Source organism: Haliotis asinina, chromosome 3, assembly GCF_037392515.1.
Source record: "Haliotis asinina isolate JCU_RB_2024 chromosome 3, JCU_Hal_asi_v2, whole genome shotgun sequence".
Lineage (NCBI taxonomy): Eukaryota > Metazoa > Mollusca > Gastropoda > Lepetellida > Haliotidae > Haliotis > Haliotis asinina.
In genome coordinates, this window is record NC_090282.1 from 69,073,856 (window position 1) to 69,091,819 (window position 17,964).

Consider the following 17,964-nt stretch of genomic DNA (forward strand, 5'->3'; position numbering starts at 1 on the left):
TTTAAAACAATACAAATATTGAAAGTGTACAAGTACGTATGAGTTTGCAATTGAATATAAATGAGAAAATGTGTTGAGATTTTCAGGCGCCAGTTTCAACAAATCCTAACACTGACTATCAAGTAGTTTTCTTTCCACACTGTTTGAAAGCATTTGTCAACACATGGATAGAAAACGGCTGAATTTCACCAAGCCCACGTGGCCCAATGGATAAGACACCGGCCTCCTACACAAAGACACTGGTGATAGCCTGGGATTGCGGGTTCGAGTCACGTCGTGGGTAATGCATATGCATTCTTTTGGTCTTCTTCTTTGTTTTTAAGTTTTAAAACAATACAAATATTGAAAGTGTACAAGTACGCATGAGTTTGCAATTGAATATAAATGAGAAAATGTGTTGAGATTTTCAGGCGCTAGTTTCAACAAATCCTAACACTGACTATCAAGTAGTTTTCTTTCCACACTGTTTGAAAGCATTTGTCAACACATGGATAGAAAACGGCTGAATTTCACCAAGCCCACGTGGCCCAATGGATAAGGCACCGGCCTCCTACACTAAGACACTGGTGATAGCCGGGGATTGCGGGTTCGAGTCCCGTCGTGGGTAATGCATATGCATTCTTTTGGTCTTCTTCTTTGTTTTTAAGTTTTAAAACAATACAAATATTGAAAGTGTACAAGTACGTATGAATTTGCAATTGAATATAAATGAGAAAATGTGTTGAGATTTTCAGGCGCTAGTTTCAACAAATCCTAACACTGACTATCAAGTAGTTTTCTTTCCACACTGTTTACAAAAGCATTTCTCAGCACATGGATAAAAAACGGCTGAATTTCACCAAGCCCACGTGGCCCAATGGATAAGGCACCGGCCTCCTACACTAAGACACTGGTGATAGCTGGGGATTGCGGGTTCGAGTCCCGTCGTGGGTAATGCATGTGCATTCTTTTGGTCTTCTTCTTTGTTTTTAAGTTTTAAAACAATACAAATATTGAAAGTGTACAAGTACGTATGAATTTGCAATTGAATATAAATGAGAAAATGTGTTGAGATTTTCAGGCGTCAAGTTTGACAAATCCTAACACTGACTATCAAGTAGTTTTCTTTCCACACTGTTTGAAAGCATTTGTCAACACATGGATAGAAAACGGCTGAATTTCACCAAGCCCACGTGGCCCAATGGATAAGGCACCGGCCTCCTACACTAAGACACTGGTGATAGCCGGGGATTGCGGGTTCGAGTCCCGTCGTGGGTAATGCATAAATTATGCATTCTTTTGGTCTTCTTCTTTGTTTTTAAGTTTTAAAACAATACAAATATTGAAAGTGTACAAGTACGTATGAATTTGCAATTGAATATAAATGAGAAAATGTGTTGAGATTTTCAGGCGCTAGTTTCAACAAATCCTAACACTGACTTTCAAGTAGTTTTCTTTCCACACTGTTTGAAAGCATTTGTCAACACATGGATAGAAAACGGCTGAATTTCACCAAGCCCACGTGGCCCAATGGATAAGGCACCGGCCTCCTACACTAACACACTGGTGATAGCCGGGGATTGCGGGTTCGAGTCCCGTCGTGGGTAATGCATTCTTTTGGTCTTCTTCTTTGTTTTTAAGTTTTAAAACAATATAAATATTGAAACTGTACAAACCTGTATGAATTTGCAATTGAGTATACCTGAGAAGATGTGTTGAGGTTTCCAGGCATCAGTTTTAACAAATCCTAACACTGACTATCAAGTTAGTTTTGTTTCCATACTGTTTAAAAAAGCATTTCTCAGCACATGGATAGAAAACGACCAAGCCCACGTGGCCCAATGAATAAGGCACCGGCCTCCTACGCTAAGACATTGGTGATAGCCGGGGATTGCGGGTTCGAGTCCCGTCGTGGGTAATGCATATGCATTCTTTTGGTCTTCTTCTTTGTTTTTAAGTTTTAAAACAATACAAATATTGAAAGTGTACAAGTACGTATGAATTTGCAATTGAATATAAATGAGAAAATGTGTTGAGATTTTCAGGCGCTAGTTTCAACAAATCCTAACACTGACTATCAAGTAGTTTTCTTTCCACACTGTTTAAAAAAGCATTTGTCAACACATGGATAGAAAACGGCTGAATTTCACCAAGCCCACGTGGCCCAATGGATAAGGCACCGGCCTCCTACACTAAGACACTGGTGATAGCCGGGGATTGCGGGTTCGAGTCCCGTCGTGGGTAATGCATATGCATTCTTTTGGTCTTCTTCTTTGTTTTTAAGTTTTAAAACAATACAAATATTGAAAGTGTACAAGTACGTATGAGTTTGCAATTGAATATAAATGAGAAAATGTGTTGAGATTTTCAGGCGCCAGTTTCAACAAATCCTAACACTGACTATCAAGTAGTTTTCTTTCCACACTGTTTGAAAGCATTTGTCAATACATGGATAGAAAACGGCTGAATTTCACCAAGCCCACGTGGCCCAATGGATAAGGCACCGGCCTCCTACACAAAGACATTGGTGATAGCCGGGGATTGCGGGTTCGAGTCCCGTCGTGGGTAATGCATTCTTTTGGTCTTCTTCTTTGTTTTTAAGTTTTAAAACAATACAAATATTGAAAGTGTACAAGTACGTATGAGTTTGCAATTAAAATTTTATATGAGAAAATGTGTTGAGATTTTCAGGCGCCAGTTTCAACAAATCCTAACACTGACTATCAAGTAGTTTTCTTTCCACACTGTTTGAAAGCATTTGTCAATACATGGATAGAAAACGGCTGAATTTCACCAAGCCCACGTGGACCAATGGATAAGGCACCGGCCTCCTACACTAAGACACTGGTGATAGCCGGGGATTGCGGGTTCGAGTCCCGTCGTGGGTAATGCATTCTTTTGGTCTTCTTCTTTGTTTTTAAGTTTTAAAACAATATAAATATTGAAACTGTACAAACCTGTATGAATTTGCAATTGAGTATACCTGAGAAAATGTGTTGAGGTTTCCAGGCATCAGTTTTAACAAATCCTAACACTGACTATCAAGTTAGTTTTGTTTCCATACTGTTTAAAAAAGCATTTCTCAGCACATGGATAGAAAACGACCAAGCCCACGTGGCCCAATGGATAAGGCACCAGCCTCCTACGCAAAGACATTGGTGATAGCCGGGGATTGCGGGTTCGAGTCCCGTCGTGGGTAATGCATAAATTATGCATTCTTTTGGTCTTCTTCTTTGTTTTTAAGTTCTAAAATAATACAAATATTGAAAGTGTACAAGTACGTATGAATTTGCAATTGAATATAAATGAGAAAATGTGTTGAGATTTTCAGGCGCTAGTTTCAACAAATCCTAACACTGACTATCAAGTAGTTTTCATTCCACACTGTTTGAAAGCATTTGTCAACACATGGATAGAAAACGGCTGAATTTCACCAAGCCCACGTGGCCCAATGGATAAGGCACCGGCCTCCTACACTAAGACACTGGTGATAGCCGGGGATTGCGGGTTCGAGTCCCGTCGTGGGTAATGCATTCTTTTGGTCTTCTTCTTTGTTTTTAAGTTTTAAAACAATATAAATATTGAAACTGTACAAACCTGTATGAATTTGCAATTGAGTATACCTGAGAAAATGTGTTGAGGTTTCCAGGCATCAGTTTTAACAAATCCTAACACTGACTATCAAGTTAGTTTTGTTTCCATACTGTTTAAAAAAGCATTTCTCAGCACATGGATAGAAAACGACCAAGCCCACGTGGCCCAATGAATAAGGCACCGGCCTCCTACGCTAAGACATTGGTGATAACCGGGTATTTCGGGTTCGAGTCCCGTCGTGGGTAATGCATATGCATTCTTTTGGTCTTCTTCTTTGTTTTTAAGTTTTAAAACAATACAAATATTGAAAGTGTACAAGTACGTATGAATTTGCAATTGAATATAAATGAGAAAATGTGTTGAGATTTTCAGGCGCTAGTTTCAACGAATCCTAACACTGACTATCAAGTAGTTTTCTTTCCACACTGTTTAAAAAAGCATTTGTCAACACATGGATAGAAAACGGCTGAATTTCACCAAGCCCACGTGGCCCAATGGATAAGGCACCGGCCTCCTACACTAACACACTGGTGATAGCCGGGATTGCGGGTTCGAGTCCCGTCGTGGGTAATGCATTCTTTTGGTCTTCTTCTTTGTTTTTAAGTTTTAAAACAATATAAATATTGAAAGTGTACAAACCTGTATGAATTTGCAATTGAGTATACCTGAGAAAATGTGTTGAGGTTTCCAGGCATCAGTTTTAACAAATCCTAACACTGACTATCAAGTTAGTTTTGTTTCCATACTGTTTAAAAAAGCATTTCTCAGCACATGGATAGAAAACGACCAAGCCCACGTGGCCCAATGAATAAGGCACCGGCCTCCTACGCTAAGACATTGGTGATAGCCGGGGATTGCGGGTTCGAGTCCCGTCGTGGGTAATGCATAAATTATGCATTCTTTTGGTCTTCTTCTTTGTTTTTAAGTTTTAAAACAATACAAATATTGAAAGTGTACAAGTACGTATGAATTTGCAATTGAATATAAATGAGAAAATGTGTTGAGATTTTCAGGCGCTAGTTTCAACAAATCCTAACACTGACTTTCAAGTAGTTTTCTTTCCACACTGTTTGAAAGCATTTGTCAACACATGGATAGAAAACGGCTGAATTTCACCAAGCCCACGTGGCCCAATGGATAAGGCACCGGCCTCCTACACTAACACTGGTGATAGCCGGGGATTGCGGGTTCGAGTCCCGTCGTGGGTAATGCATTCTTTTGGTCTTCTTCTTTGTTTTTAAGTTTTAAAACAATATAAATATTGAAACTGTACAAACCTGTATGAATTTGCAATTGAGTATACCTGAGAAAATGTGTTGAGGTTTCCAGGCATCAGTTTTAACAAATCCTAACACTGACTATCAAGTTAGTTTTGTTTCCATACTGTTTAAAAAAGCATTTCTCAGCACATGGATAGAAAACGACCAAGCCCACGTGGCCCAATGAATAAGGCACCGGCCTCCTACGCTAAGACATTGGTGATAGCCGGGGATTGCGGGTTCGAGTCCCGTCGTGGGTAATGCATATGCATTCTTTTGGTCTTCTTCTTTGTTTTTAAGTTTTAAAACAATACAAATATTGAAAGTGTACAAGTACGTATGAGTTTGCAATTGAATATAAATGAGAAAATGTGTTGAGATTTTCAGGCGCTAGTTTCAACAAATCCTAACACTGACTATCAAGTAGTTTTCTTTCCACACTGTTTAAAAAAGCATTTGTCAACACATGGATAGAAAACGGCTGAATTTCACCAAGCCCACGTGGCCCAATGGATAAGGCACCGGCCTCCTACACTAAGACACTGGTGATAGCCGGGGATTGCGGGTTCGAGTCCCGTCGTGGGTAATGCATATGCATTCTTTTGGTCTTCTTCTTTGTTTTTAAGTTTTAAAACAATACAAATATTGAAAGTGTACAAGTACGTATGAGTTTGCAATTGAATATAAATGAGAAAATGTGTTGAGATTTTCAGGCGCCAGTTTCAACAAATCCTAACACTGACTATCAAGTAGTTTTCTTTCCACACTGTTTGAAAGCATTTGTCAATACATGGATAGAAAACGGCTGAATTTCACCAAGCCCACGTGGCCCAATGGATAAGGCACCGGCCTCCTACACAAAGACATTGGTGATAGCCGGGTATTTCGGGTTCGAGTCCCGTCGTGGGTAATGCATTCTTTTGGTCTTCTTCTTTGTTTTTAAGTTTTAAAACAATACAAATATTGAAAGTGTACAAGTACGTATGAGTTTGCAATTAAAATTTTATATGAGAAAATGTGTTGAGATTTTCAGGCGCCAGTTTCAACAAATCCTAACACTGACTATCAAGTAGTTTTGTTTCCACACTGTTTGAAAGCATTTGTCAATACATGGATAGAAAACGGCTGAATTTCACCAAGCCCACGTGGCCCAATGGATAAGGCACCGGCCTCCTACACTAAGACACTGGTGATAGCCGGGGATTGCGGGTTCGAGTCCCGTCGTGGGTAATGCATTCTTTTGGTCTTCTTCTTTGTTTTTAAGTTTTAAAACAATATAAATATTGAAACTGTACAAACCTGTATGAATTTGCAATTGAGTATACCTGAGAAAATGTGTTGAGGTTTCCAGGCATCAGTTTTAACAAATCCTAACACTGACTATCAAGTTAGTTTTGTTTCCATACTGTTTAAAAAAGCATTTCTCAGCACATGGATAGAAAACGACCAAGACCACGTGGCCCAATGAATAAGGCACCGGCCTCCTACGCTAAGACATTGGTGATAGCCGGGGATTGCGGGTTCGAGTCCCGTCGTGGGTAATGCATAAATTATGCATTCTTTTGGTCTTCTTCTTTGTTTTTAAGTTCTAAACAATACAAATATTGAAAGTGTACAAGTACGTATGAATTTGCAATTGAATATAAATGAGAAAATGTGTTGAGATTTTCAGGCGCTAGTTTCAACAAATCCTAACACTGACTATCAAGTAGTTTTCTTTCCACACTGTTTGAAAGCATTTGTCAACACATGGATAGAAAACGGCTGAATTTCACCAAGCCCACGTGGCCCAATGGATAAGGCACCGGCCTCCTACACTAACACACTGGTGATAGCCGGGGATTGCGGGTTCGAGTCCCGTCGTGGGTAATGCATTCTTTTGGTCTTCTTCTTTGTTTTTAAGTTTTAAAACAATATAAATATTGAAACTGTACAAACCTGTATGAATTTGCAATTGAGTATACCTGAGAAAATGTGTTGAGGTTTCCAGGCATCAGTTTTAACAAATCCTAACACTGACTATCAAGTTAGTTTTGTTTCCATACTGTTTAAAAAAGCATTTCTCAGCACATGGATAGAAAACGACCAAGCCCACGAGGCCCAATGAATAAGGCACCGGCCTCCTACGCTAAGACATTGGTGATAGCCACGGATTGCGGGTTCGAGTCCCGTCGTGGGTAATGCATATGCATTCTTTTGGTCTTCTTCTTTGTTTTTAAGTTTTAAAACAATACAAATATTCAAAGTGTACAAGTACGTATGAATTTGCAATTGAATATAAATGAGAAAATGTGTTGAGATTTTCAGGCGCTAGTTTCAACAAATCCTAACACTGACTATCAAGTAGTTTTCTTTCCACACTGTTTAAAAAAGCATTTGTCAACACATGGATAGAAAACGGCTGAATTTCACCAAGCCCACGTGGCCCAATGGATAAGGCACCGGCCTCCTACACTAAGACACTCGTGATAGCCGGGGATTGCGGGTTCGAGTCCCGTCGTGGGTAATGCATATGCATTCTTTTGGTCTTCTTCTTTGTTTTTAAGTTTTAAAACAATACAAATATTGAAAGTGTACAAGTACGTATGAATTTGCAATTGAATATAAATGAGAAAATGTGTTGAGATTTTCAGGCGCCAGTTTCAACAAATCCTAACACTGACTATCAAGTAGTTTTCTTTCCACACTGTTTGAAAGCATTTGTCAACACATGGATAGAAAACGGCTGAATTTCACCAAGCCCACGTGGCCCAATGGATAAGGCACCGGCCTCCTACACTAAGACACTGGTGATAGCCGGGGATTGCGGGTTCGAGTCCCGTCGTGGGTAATGCATTCTTTTGGTCTTCTTCTTTGTTTTTAAGTTTTAAAACAATATAAATATTGAAACTGTACAAACCTGTATGAATTTGCAATTGAGTATACCTGAGAAAATGTGTTGAGGTTTCCAGGCATCAGTTTTAACAAATCCTAACACTGACTATCAAGTTAGTTTTGTTTCCATACTGTTTAAAAAAGCATTTCTCAGCACATGGATAGAAAACGACCAAGCCCACGTGGCCCAGTGAATAAGGCACCGGCCTCCTACGCTAAGACATTGGTGATAGCCGGGGATTGCGGGTTCGAGTCCCGTCGTGGGTAATGCATAAATTATGCATTCTTTCGGTCTTCTTCTTTGTTTTTAAGTTTTAAAACAATACAAATATTGAAAGTGTACAAGTACGTATGAATTTGCAATTGAATATAAATGAGAAAATGTGTTGAGATTTTCAGGCGCTAGTTTCAACAAATCCTAACACTGACTATCAAGTAGTTTTCTTTCCACACTGTTTGAAAGCATTTGTCAACACATGGATAGAAAACGGCTGAATTTCACCAAGCCCACGTGGCCCAATGGATAAGGCACCGGCCTCCTACACTAAGACACTGGTGATAGCCGGGGATTGCGGGTTCGAGTCCCGTCGTGGGTAATGCATTCTTTTGGTCTTCTTCTTTGTTTTTAAGTTTTAAAACAATATAAATATTGAAACTGTACAAACCTGTATGAATTTGCAATTGAGTATACCTGAGAAAATGTGTTGAGGTTTCCAGGCATCAGTTTTAACAAATCCTAACACTGACTATCAAGTTAGTTTTGTTTCCATACTGTTTAAAAAAGCATTTCTCAGCACATGGATAGAAAACGACCAAGCCCACGTGGCCCAATGAATAAGGCACCGGCCTCCTACGCTAAGACATTGGTGATAGCCGGGGATTGCGGGTTCGAGTCCCGTCGTGGGTAATGCATTCTTTTGGTCTTCTTTGTTTTTAAGTTTTAAAACAATATAAATATTGAAACTGTACAAACCTGTATGAATTTGCAATTGAGTATACCTGAGAAAATGTGTTGAGGTTTCCAGGCATCAGTTTTAACAAATCCTAACACTGACTATCAAGTTAGTTTTGTTTCCATACTGTTTAAAAAAGCATTTCTCAGCACATGGATAGAAAACGACCAAGAACACATGGCCCAATGAATAAGGCACCGGCCTCCTACGCTAAGACATTGGTGATAGCCGGGGATTGCGGGTTCGAGTCCCGTCGTGGGTAATGCATAAATTATGCATTCTTTTGGTCTTCTTCTTTGTTTTTAAGTTTTAAAACAATACAAATATTGAAAGTGTACAAGTACGTATGAATTTGCAATTGAATATAAATGAGAAAATGTGTTGAGATTTTCAGGCGCTAGTTTCAACAAATCCTAACACTGACTATCAAGTAGTTTTCTTTCCACACTGTTTGAAAGCATTTGTCAACACATGGATAGAAAACGGCTGAATTTCACCAAGCCCACGTGGCCCAATGGATAAGGCACCGGCCTCCTACACGAACACACTGGTGATAGCCGGGGATTGCGGGTTCGAGTCCCGTCGTGGGTAATGCATTCTTTTGGTCTTCTTCTTTGTTTTTAAGTTTTAAAACAATATAAATATTGAAACTGTACAAACCTGTATGAATTTGCAATTGAGTATACCTGAGAAAATGTGTTGAGGTTTCCAGGCATCAGTTTTAACAAATCCTAACACTGACTATCAAGTTAGTTTTGTTTCCATACTGTTTAAAAAAGCATTTCTCAGCACATGGATAGAAAACGACCAAGCCCACGTGGCCCAATGAATAAGGCACCGGCCTCCTACGCTAAGACATTGGTGATAGCCGGGGATTGCGGGTTCGAGTCCCGTCGTGGGTAATGCATTCTTTTGGTCTTCTTCTTTGTTTTTAAGTTTTAAAACAATACAAATATTGAAAGTGTACAAGGACGTATGAGTTTGCAATTGAATATAAATGAGAAAATGTGTTGAGATTTTCAGGCGCCAGTTTCAACAAATCCTAACACTGACTATCAAGTAGTTTTCTTTCCACACTGTTTGAAAGCATTTGTCAATACATGGATAGAAAACGGCTGAATTTCACCAAGCCCACGTGGCCCAATGGATAAGGCACCGGCCTCCTACACAAAGACATTGGTGATAGCCGGGTATTTCGGGTTCGAGTCCCGTCGTGGGTAATGCATTCTTTTGGTCTTCTTCTTTGTTTTTAAGTTTTAAAACAATACAAATATTGAAAGTGTACAAGTACGTATGAGTTTGCAATTAAAATTTTATATGAGAAAATGTGTTGAGATTTTCAGGCGCCAGTTTCAACAAATCCTAACACTGACTATCAAGTAGTTTTCTTTCCACACTGTTTGAAAGCATTTGTCAATACATGGATAGAAAACGGCTGAATTTCACCAAGCCCACGTGGACCAATGGATAAGGCACCGGCCTCCTACACTAAGACACTGGTTATAGCCGGGGATTGCGGGTTCGAGTCCCGTCGTGGGTAATGCATATGCATTCTTTTGGTCTTCTTCTTTGTTTTTAAGTTTTAAAACAATACAAATATTGAAAGTGTACAAGTACGTATGAATTTGCAATTGAATATAAATGAGAAAATGTGTTGAGATTTTCAGGCGCTAGTTTCAACAAATCCTAACACTGACTATCAAGTAGTTTTCTTTCCACACTGTTTGAAAGCATTTGTCAATACATGGATAGAAAACGGCTGAATTTCACCAAGCCCACGTGGCCCAATGGATAAGGCACCGGCCTCCTACACAAAGACATTGGTGATAGCCGGGTATTTCGGGTTCGAGTCCCGTCGTGGGTAATGCATTCTTTTGGTCTTCTTCTTTGTTTTTAAGTTTTAAAACAATACAAATATTGAAAGTGTACAAGTACGTATGAGTTTGCAATTAAAATTTTATATGAGAAAATGTGTTGAGATTTTCAGGCGCCAGTTTCAACAAATCCTAACACTGACTATCAAGTAGTTTTCTTTCCACACTGTTTGAAAGCATTTGTCAACACATGGATAGAAAACGGCTGAATTTCACCAAGCCCACGTGGCCCAATGGATAAGGCACCGGCCTCCTACACTAAGACACTGGTGATAGCCGGGGATTGCGGGTTCGAGTCCCGTCGTGGGTAATGCATTGTTTTGGTCTTCTTCTTTGTTTTTAAGTTTTAAAACAATATAAATATTGAAACTGTACAAACCTGTATGAATTTGCAATTGAGTATACCTGAGAAAATGTGTTGAGGTTTCCAGGCATCAGTTTTAACAAATCCTAACACTGACTATCAAGTTAGTTTTGTTTCCATACTGTTTAAAAAAGCATTTCTCAGCACATGGATAGAAAACGACCAAGCCCACGTGGCCCAGTGAATAAGGCACCGGCCTCCTACGCTAAGACATTGGTGATAGCCGGGGATTGCGGGTTCGAGTCCCGTCGTGGGTAATGCATTCTTTTGGTCTTCTTCTTTGTTTTTAAGTTTTAAAACAATACAAATATTGAAAGTGTACAAGTACGTATGAGTTTGCAATTGAATATAAATGAGAAAATGTGTTGAGATTTTCAGGTGCCAGTTTCAACAAATCCTAACACTGACTATCAAGTAGTTTTCTTTCCACACTGTTTGAAAGCATTTGTCAATACATGGATAGAAAACGGCTGAATTTCACCAAGCCCACGTGGACCAATGGATAAGGCACCGGCCTCCTACACTAAGACATTGGTGATAGCCGGGGATTGCGGGTTCGAGTCCCGTCGTGGGTAATGCATTCTTTTGGTCTTCCTCTTTGTTTTTAAGTTTTAAAACAATACAAATATTGAAAGTGTACAAGTACGTATGAGTTTGCAATTAAAATTTTATATGAGAAAATGTGTTGAGATTTTCAGGCGCCAGTTTCAACAAATCCTAACACTGACTATCAAATAGTTTTCTTTCCACACTGTTTGAAAGCATTTGTCAATACATGGATAGAAAACAGCTGAATTTCACCAAGCCCACGTGGCCCAATGAATAAGGCACCGGCCTCCTACGCTAAGACATTGGTGATAGCCGGGGATTGCGGGTTCGAGTCCCGTCGTGGGTAATGCATTCTTTTGGTCTTCTTCTTTGTTTTTAAGTTTTAAAACAATACAAATATTGAAAGTGTACAAGGACGTATGAGTTTGCAATTGAATATAAATGAGAAAATGTGTTGAGATTTTCAGGCGCCAGTTTCAACAAATCCTAACACTGACTATCAAGTAGTTTTCTTTCCACACTGTTTGAAAGCATTTGTCAATACATGGATAGAAAACGGCTGAATTTCACCAAGCCCACGTGGCCCAATGGATAAGGCACCGGCCTCCTACACAAAGACATTGGTGATAGCCGGGTATTTCGGGTTCGAGTCCCGTCGTGGGTAATGCATTCTTTTGGTCTTCTTCTTTGTTTTTAAGTTTTAAAACAATACAAATATTGAAAGTGTACAAGTACGTATGAGTTTGCAATTAAAATTTTATATGAGAAAATGTGTTGAGATTTTCAGGCGCCAGTTTCAACAAATCCTAACACTGACTATCAAGTAGTTTTCTTTCCACACTGTTTGAAAGCATTTGTCAACACATGGATAGAAAACGGCTGAATTTCACCAAGCCCACGTGGCCCAATGGATAAGGCACCGGCCTCCTACACTAAGACACTGGTGATAGCCGGGGATTGCGGGTTCGAGTCCCGTCGTGGGTAATGCATTGTTTTGGTCTTCTTCTTTGTTTTTAAGTTTTAAAACAATATAAATATTGAAACTGTACAAACCTGTATGAATTTGCAATTGAGTATACCTGAGAAAATGTGTTGAGGTTTCCAGGCATCAGTTTTAACAAATCCTAACACTGACTATCAAGTTAGTTTTGTTTCCATACTGTTTAAAAAAGCATTTCTCAGCACATGGATAGAAAACGACCAAGCCCACGTGGCCCAGTGAATAAGGCACCGGCCTCCTACGCTAAGACATTGGTGATAGCCGGGGATTGCGGGTTCGAGTCCCGTCGTGGGTAATGCATTCTTTTGGTCTTCTTCTTTGTTTTTAAGTTTTAAAACAATACAAATATTGAAAGTGTACAAGTACGTATGAGTTTGCAATTGAATATAAATGAGAAAATGTGTTGAGATTTTCAGGTGCCAGTTTCAACAAATCCTAACACTGACTATCAAGTAGTTTTCTTTCCACACTGTTTGAAAGCATTTGTCAATACATGGATAGAAAACGGCTGAATTTCACCAAGCCCACGTGGACCAATGGATAAGGCACCGGCCTCCTACACTAAGACATTGGTGATAGCCGGGGATTGCGGGTTCGAGTCCCGTCGTGGGTAATGCATTCTTTTGGTCTTCCTCTTTGTTTTTAAGTTTTAAAACAATACAAATATTGAAAGTGTACAAGTACGTATGAGTTTGCAATTAAAATTTTATATGAGAAAATGTGTTGAGATTTTCAGGCGCCAGTTTCAACAAATCCTAACACTGACTATCAAGTAGTTTTCTTTCCACACTGTTTGAAAGCATTTGTCAATACATGGATAGAAAACAGCTGAATTTCACCAAGCCCACGTGGCCCAATGAATAAGGCACCGGCCTCCTACGCTAAGACATTGGTGATAGCCGGGGATTGCGGGTTCGAGTCCCGTCGTGGGTAATGCATTCTTTTGGTCTTCTTCTTTGTTTTTAAGTTTTAAAACAATACAAATATTGAAAGTGTACAAGGACGTATGAGTTTGCAATTGAATATAAATGAGAAAATGTGTTGAGATTTTCAGGCGCCAGTTTCAACAAATCCTAACACTGACTATCAAGTAGTTTTCTTTCCACACTGTTTGAAAGCATTTGTCAATACATGGATAGAAAACGGCTGAATTTCACCAAGCCCACGTGGCCCAATGGATAAGGCACCGGCCTCCTACACAAAGACATTGGTGATAGCCGGGTATTTCGGGTTCGAGTCCCGTCGTGGGTAATGCATTCTTTTGGTCTTCTTCTTTGTTTTTAAGTTTTAAAACAATACAAATATTGAAAGTGTACAAGTACGTATGAGTTTGCAATTAAAATTTTATATGAGAAAATGTGTTGAGATTTTCAGGCGCCAGTTTCAACAAATCCTAACACTGACTATCAAGTAGTTTTCTTTCCACACTGTTTGAAAGCATTTGTCAACACATGGATAGAAAACGGCTGAATTTCACCAAGCCCACGTGGCCCAATGGATAAGGCACCGGCCTCCTACACTAAGACACTGGTGATAGCCGGGGATTGCGGGTTCGAGTCCCGTCGTGGGTAATGCATTGTTTTGGTCTTCTTCTTTGTTTTTAAGTTTTAAAACAATATAAATATTGAAACTGTACAAACCTGTATGAATTTGCAATTGAGTATACCTGAGAAAATGTGTTGAGGTTTCCAGGCATCAGTTTTAACAAATCCTAACACTGACTATCAAGTTAGTTTTGTTTCCATACTGTTTAAAAAAGCATTTCTCAGCACATGGATAGAAAACGACCAAGCCCACGTGGCCCAATGAATAAGGCACCGGCCTCCTACGCTAAGACATTGGTGATAGCCGGGGATTGCGGGTTCGAGTCCCGTCGTGGGTAATGCATTCTTTTGGTCTTCTTCTTTGTTTTTAAGTTTTAAAACAATACAAATATTGAAAGTGTACAAGTACGTATGAGTTTGCAATTGAATATAAATGAGAAAATGTGTTGAGATTTTCAGGCGCCAGTTTCAACAAATCCTAACACTGACTATCAAGTAGTTTTCTTTCCACACTGTTTGAAAGCATTTGTCAATACATGGATAGAAAACGGCTGAATTTCACCAAGCCCACGTGGACCAATGGATAAGGCACCGGCCTCCTACACTAAGACATTGGTGATAGCCGGGGATTGCGGGTTCGAGTCCCGTCGTGGGTAATGCATTCTTTTGGTCTTCCTCTTTGTTTTTAAGTTTTAAAACAATACAAATATTGAAAGTGTACAAGTACGTATGAGTTTGCAATTAAAATTTTATATGAGAAAATGTGTTGAGATTTTCAGGCGCCAGTTTCAACAAATCCTAACACTGACTATCAAGTAGTTTTCTTTCCACACTGTTTGAAAGCATTTGTCAATACATGGATAGAAAACAGCTGAATTTCACCAAGCCCACGTGGCCCAATGGATAAGGCACCGGCCTCCTACACTAAGACACTGGTGATAGCCGGGGATTGCGGGTTCGAGTCCCGTCGTGGGTAATGCATTCTTTTGGTCTTCTTCTTTGTTTTTAAGTTTTAAAACAATACAAATATTGAAAGTGTACAAGTACGTATGAGTTTGCAATTGAATATAAATGAGAAAATGTGTTGAGATTTTCAGGTGCCAGTTTCAACAAATCCTAACACTGACTATCAAGTAGTTTTCTTTCCACACTGTTTGAAAGCATTTGTCAATACATGGATAGAAAACGGCTGAATTTCACCAAGCCCACGTGGACCAATGGATAAGGCACCGGCCTCCTACACTAAGACATTGGTGATAGCCGGGGATTGCGGGTTCGAGTCCCGTCGTGGGTAATGCATTCTTTTGGTCTTCCTCTTTGTTTTTAAGTTTTAAAACAATACAAATATTGAAAGTGTACAAGTACGTATGAGTTTGCAATTAAAATTTTATATGAGAAAATGTGTTGAGATTTTCAGGCGCCAGTTTCAACAAATCCTAACACTGACTATCAAGTAGTTTTCTTTCCACACTGTTTGAAAGCATTTGTCAATACATGGATAGAAAACAGCTGAATTTCACCAAGCCCACGTGGCCCAATGAATAAGGCACCGGCCTCCTACGCTAAGACATTGGTGATAGCCGGGGATTGCGGGTTCGAGTCCCGTCGTGGGTAATGCATTCTTTTGGTCTTCTTCTTTGTTTTTAAGTTTTAAAACAATACAAATATTGAAAGTGTACAAGGACGTATGAGTTTGCAATTGAATATAAATGAGAAAATGTGTTGAGATTTTCAGGCGCCAGTTTCAACAAATCCTAACACTGACTATCAAGTAGTTTTCTTTCCACACTGTTTGAAAGCATTTGTCAATACATGGATAGAAAACGGCTGAATTTCACCAAGCCCACGTGGCCCAATGGATAAGGCACCGGCCTCCTACACAAAGACATTGGTGATAGCCGGGTATTTCGGGTTCGAGTCCCGTCGTGGGTAATGCATTCTTTTGGTCTTCTTCTTTGTTTTTAAGTTTTAAAACAATACAAATATTGAAAGTGTACAAGTACGTATGAGTTTGCAATTAAAATTTTATATGAGAAAATGTGTTGAGATTTTCAGGCGCCAGTTTCAACAAATCCTAACACTGACTATCAAGTAGTTTTCTTTCCACACTGTTTGAAAGCATTTGTCAACACATGGATAGAAAACGGCTGAATTTCACCAAGCCCACGTGGCCCAATGGATAAGGCACCGGCCTCCTACACTAAGACACTGGTGATAGCCGGGGATTGCGGGTTCGAGTCCCGTCGTGGGTAATGCATTGTTTTGGTCTTCTTCTTTGTTTTTAAGTTTTAAAACAATATAAATATTGAAACTGTACAAACCTGTATGAATTTGCAATTGAGTATACCTGAGAAAATGTGTTGAGGTTTCCAGGCATCAGTTTTAACAAATCCTAACACTGACTATCAAGTTAGTTTTGTTTCCATACTGTTTAAAAAAGCATTTCTCAGCACATGGATAGAAAACGACCAAGCCCACGTGGCCCAGTGAATAAGGCACCGGCCTCCTACGCTAAGACATTGGTGATAGCCGGGGATTGCGGGTTCGAGTCCCGTCGTGGGTAATGCATTCTTTTGGTCTTCTTCTTTGTTTTTAAGTTTTAAAACAATACAAATATTGAAAGTGTACAAGTACGTATGAGTTTGCAATTGAATATAAATGAGAAAATGTGTTGAGATTTTCAGGTGCCAGTTTCAACAAATCCTAACACTGACTATCAAGTAGTTTTCTTTCCACACTGTTTGAAAGCATTTGTCAATACATGGATAGAAAACGGCTGAATTTCACCAAGCCCACGTGGACCAATGGATAAGGCACCGGCCTCCTACACTAAGACATTGGTGATAGCCGGGGATTGCGGGTTCGAGTCCCGTCGTGGGTAATGCATTCTTTTGGTCTTCCTCTTTGTTTTTAAGTTTTAAAACAATACAAATATTGAAAGTGTACAAGTACGTATGAGTTTGCAATTAAAATTTTATATGAGAAAATGTGTTGAGATTTTCAGGCGCCAGTTTCAACAAATCCTAACACTGACTATCAAGTAGTTTTCTTTCCACACTGTTTGAAAGCATTTGTCAATACATGGATAGAAAACAGCTGAATTTCACCAAGCCCACGTGGCCCAATGAATAAGGCACCGGCCTCCTACGCTAAGACATTGGTGATAGCCGGGGATTGCGGGTTCGAGTCCCGTCGTGGGTAATGCATTCTTTTGGTCTTCTTCTTTGTTTTTAAGTTTTAAAACAATACAAATATTGAAAGTGTACAAGGACGTATGAGTTTGCAATTGAATATAAATGAGAAAATGTGTTGAGATTTTCAGGCGCCAGTTTCAACAAATCCTAACACTGACTATCAAGTAGTTTTCTTTCCACACTGTTTGAAAGCATTTGTCAATACATGGATAGAAAACGGCTGAATTTCACCAAGCCCACGTGGCCCAATGGATAAGGCACCGGCCTCCTACACAAAGACATTGGTGATAGCCGGGTATTTCGGGTTCGAGTCCCGTCGTGGGTAATGCATTCTTTTGGTCTTCTTCTTTGTTTTTAAGTTTTAAAACAATACAAATATTGAAAGTGTACAAGTACGTATGAGTTTGCAATTAAAATTTTATATGAGAAAATGTGTTGAGATTTTCAGGCGCCAGTTTCAACAAATCCTAACACTGACTATCAAGTAGTTTTCTTTCCACACTGTTTGAAAGCATTTGTCAACACATGGATAGAAAACGGCTGAATTTCACCAAGCCCACGTGGCCCAATGGATAAGGCACCGGCCTCCTACACTAAGACACTGGTGATAGCCGGGGATTGCGGGTTCGAGTCCCGTCGTGGGTAATGCATTCTTTTGGTCTTCTTCTTTGTTTTTAAGTTTTAAAACAATATAAATATTGAAACTGTACAAACCTGTATGAATTTGCAATTGAGTATACCTGAGAAAATGTGTTGAGGTTTCCAGGCATCAGTTTTAAC

At 39.5% G+C, this 17,964-nt stretch overlaps 26 non-coding genes across 26 annotated transcripts; all 26 read left to right on the forward strand.

The window, feature by feature from the left end:
- The first annotated feature begins 516 nt into the window (after positions 1–516).
- Trnar-ccu (transfer RNA arginine (anticodon CCU)) lies at positions 517–607 on the forward strand. The gene is given in 2 exon segments: positions 517–553; positions 572–607. It is a non-coding gene; the product is annotated as a tRNA-Arg (tRNA).
- Positions 608–842: 235 nt separating this feature from the next.
- On the forward strand, positions 843–933 carry Trnar-ccu (transfer RNA arginine (anticodon CCU)). Its single transcript is given in 2 exon segments — positions 843–879; positions 898–933. It is a non-coding gene; the product is annotated as a tRNA-Arg (tRNA).
- Positions 934–1,166: 233 nt separating this feature from the next.
- Positions 1,167–1,257, forward strand: Trnar-ccu (transfer RNA arginine (anticodon CCU)). The gene is given in 2 exon segments: positions 1,167–1,203; positions 1,222–1,257. It is a non-coding gene; the product is annotated as a tRNA-Arg (tRNA).
- A 238-nt stretch (positions 1,258–1,495) lies between these two features.
- Trnar-ccu (transfer RNA arginine (anticodon CCU)) lies at positions 1,496–1,586 on the forward strand. The gene is given in 2 exon segments: positions 1,496–1,532; positions 1,551–1,586. It is a non-coding gene; the product is annotated as a tRNA-Arg (tRNA).
- Positions 1,587–2,132: 546 nt separating this feature from the next.
- On the forward strand, positions 2,133–2,223 carry Trnar-ccu (transfer RNA arginine (anticodon CCU)). Its single transcript is given in 2 exon segments — positions 2,133–2,169; positions 2,188–2,223. It is a non-coding gene; the product is annotated as a tRNA-Arg (tRNA).
- A 233-nt stretch (positions 2,224–2,456) lies between these two features.
- Positions 2,457–2,547, forward strand: Trnar-ccu (transfer RNA arginine (anticodon CCU)). Its single transcript is given in 2 exon segments — positions 2,457–2,493; positions 2,512–2,547. It is a non-coding gene; the product is annotated as a tRNA-Arg (tRNA).
- An 869-nt stretch (positions 2,548–3,416) lies between these two features.
- On the forward strand, positions 3,417–3,507 carry Trnar-ccu (transfer RNA arginine (anticodon CCU)). Its single transcript is given in 2 exon segments — positions 3,417–3,453; positions 3,472–3,507. It is a non-coding gene; the product is annotated as a tRNA-Arg (tRNA).
- Positions 3,508–4,053: 546 nt separating this feature from the next.
- On the forward strand, positions 4,054–4,143 carry Trnar-ccu (transfer RNA arginine (anticodon CCU)). The gene is given in 2 exon segments: positions 4,054–4,090; positions 4,109–4,143. It is a non-coding gene; the product is annotated as a tRNA-Arg (tRNA).
- Positions 4,144–4,692: 549 nt separating this feature from the next.
- On the forward strand, positions 4,693–4,781 carry Trnar-ccu (transfer RNA arginine (anticodon CCU)). The gene is given in 2 exon segments: positions 4,693–4,729; positions 4,746–4,781. It is a non-coding gene; the product is annotated as a tRNA-Arg (tRNA).
- A 546-nt stretch (positions 4,782–5,327) lies between these two features.
- Positions 5,328–5,418, forward strand: Trnar-ccu (transfer RNA arginine (anticodon CCU)). Its single transcript is given in 2 exon segments — positions 5,328–5,364; positions 5,383–5,418. It is a non-coding gene; the product is annotated as a tRNA-Arg (tRNA).
- A 553-nt stretch (positions 5,419–5,971) lies between these two features.
- Trnar-ccu (transfer RNA arginine (anticodon CCU)) lies at positions 5,972–6,062 on the forward strand. The gene is given in 2 exon segments: positions 5,972–6,008; positions 6,027–6,062. It is a non-coding gene; the product is annotated as a tRNA-Arg (tRNA).
- A 548-nt stretch (positions 6,063–6,610) lies between these two features.
- Positions 6,611–6,701, forward strand: Trnar-ccu (transfer RNA arginine (anticodon CCU)). The gene is given in 2 exon segments: positions 6,611–6,647; positions 6,666–6,701. It is a non-coding gene; the product is annotated as a tRNA-Arg (tRNA).
- Positions 6,702–7,247: 546 nt separating this feature from the next.
- Positions 7,248–7,338, forward strand: Trnar-ccu (transfer RNA arginine (anticodon CCU)). The gene is given in 2 exon segments: positions 7,248–7,284; positions 7,303–7,338. It is a non-coding gene; the product is annotated as a tRNA-Arg (tRNA).
- A 233-nt stretch (positions 7,339–7,571) lies between these two features.
- Trnar-ccu (transfer RNA arginine (anticodon CCU)) lies at positions 7,572–7,662 on the forward strand. Its single transcript is given in 2 exon segments — positions 7,572–7,608; positions 7,627–7,662. It is a non-coding gene; the product is annotated as a tRNA-Arg (tRNA).
- Positions 7,663–7,882: 220 nt separating this feature from the next.
- Positions 7,883–7,973, forward strand: Trnar-ccu (transfer RNA arginine (anticodon CCU)). The gene is given in 2 exon segments: positions 7,883–7,919; positions 7,938–7,973. It is a non-coding gene; the product is annotated as a tRNA-Arg (tRNA).
- Positions 7,974–8,211: 238 nt separating this feature from the next.
- On the forward strand, positions 8,212–8,302 carry Trnar-ccu (transfer RNA arginine (anticodon CCU)). The gene is given in 2 exon segments: positions 8,212–8,248; positions 8,267–8,302. It is a non-coding gene; the product is annotated as a tRNA-Arg (tRNA).
- Positions 8,303–9,159: 857 nt separating this feature from the next.
- On the forward strand, positions 9,160–9,250 carry Trnar-ccu (transfer RNA arginine (anticodon CCU)). The gene is given in 2 exon segments: positions 9,160–9,196; positions 9,215–9,250. It is a non-coding gene; the product is annotated as a tRNA-Arg (tRNA).
- A 1,502-nt stretch (positions 9,251–10,752) lies between these two features.
- Trnar-ccu (transfer RNA arginine (anticodon CCU)) lies at positions 10,753–10,843 on the forward strand. Its single transcript is given in 2 exon segments — positions 10,753–10,789; positions 10,808–10,843. It is a non-coding gene; the product is annotated as a tRNA-Arg (tRNA).
- Positions 10,844–11,063: 220 nt separating this feature from the next.
- Positions 11,064–11,154, forward strand: Trnar-ccu (transfer RNA arginine (anticodon CCU)). Its single transcript is given in 2 exon segments — positions 11,064–11,100; positions 11,119–11,154. It is a non-coding gene; the product is annotated as a tRNA-Arg (tRNA).
- Positions 11,155–12,339: 1,185 nt separating this feature from the next.
- Trnar-ccu (transfer RNA arginine (anticodon CCU)) lies at positions 12,340–12,430 on the forward strand. Its single transcript is given in 2 exon segments — positions 12,340–12,376; positions 12,395–12,430. It is a non-coding gene; the product is annotated as a tRNA-Arg (tRNA).
- A 220-nt stretch (positions 12,431–12,650) lies between these two features.
- Positions 12,651–12,741, forward strand: Trnar-ccu (transfer RNA arginine (anticodon CCU)). The gene is given in 2 exon segments: positions 12,651–12,687; positions 12,706–12,741. It is a non-coding gene; the product is annotated as a tRNA-Arg (tRNA).
- A 1,185-nt stretch (positions 12,742–13,926) lies between these two features.
- Trnar-ccu (transfer RNA arginine (anticodon CCU)) lies at positions 13,927–14,017 on the forward strand. Its single transcript is given in 2 exon segments — positions 13,927–13,963; positions 13,982–14,017. It is a non-coding gene; the product is annotated as a tRNA-Arg (tRNA).
- An 858-nt stretch (positions 14,018–14,875) lies between these two features.
- On the forward strand, positions 14,876–14,966 carry Trnar-ccu (transfer RNA arginine (anticodon CCU)). The gene is given in 2 exon segments: positions 14,876–14,912; positions 14,931–14,966. It is a non-coding gene; the product is annotated as a tRNA-Arg (tRNA).
- Positions 14,967–16,151: 1,185 nt separating this feature from the next.
- On the forward strand, positions 16,152–16,242 carry Trnar-ccu (transfer RNA arginine (anticodon CCU)). The gene is given in 2 exon segments: positions 16,152–16,188; positions 16,207–16,242. It is a non-coding gene; the product is annotated as a tRNA-Arg (tRNA).
- A 220-nt stretch (positions 16,243–16,462) lies between these two features.
- Positions 16,463–16,553, forward strand: Trnar-ccu (transfer RNA arginine (anticodon CCU)). The gene is given in 2 exon segments: positions 16,463–16,499; positions 16,518–16,553. It is a non-coding gene; the product is annotated as a tRNA-Arg (tRNA).
- Positions 16,554–17,738: 1,185 nt separating this feature from the next.
- Trnar-ccu (transfer RNA arginine (anticodon CCU)) lies at positions 17,739–17,829 on the forward strand. Its single transcript is given in 2 exon segments — positions 17,739–17,775; positions 17,794–17,829. It is a non-coding gene; the product is annotated as a tRNA-Arg (tRNA).
- The last annotated feature ends 135 nt before the right edge of the window (positions 17,830–17,964 follow it).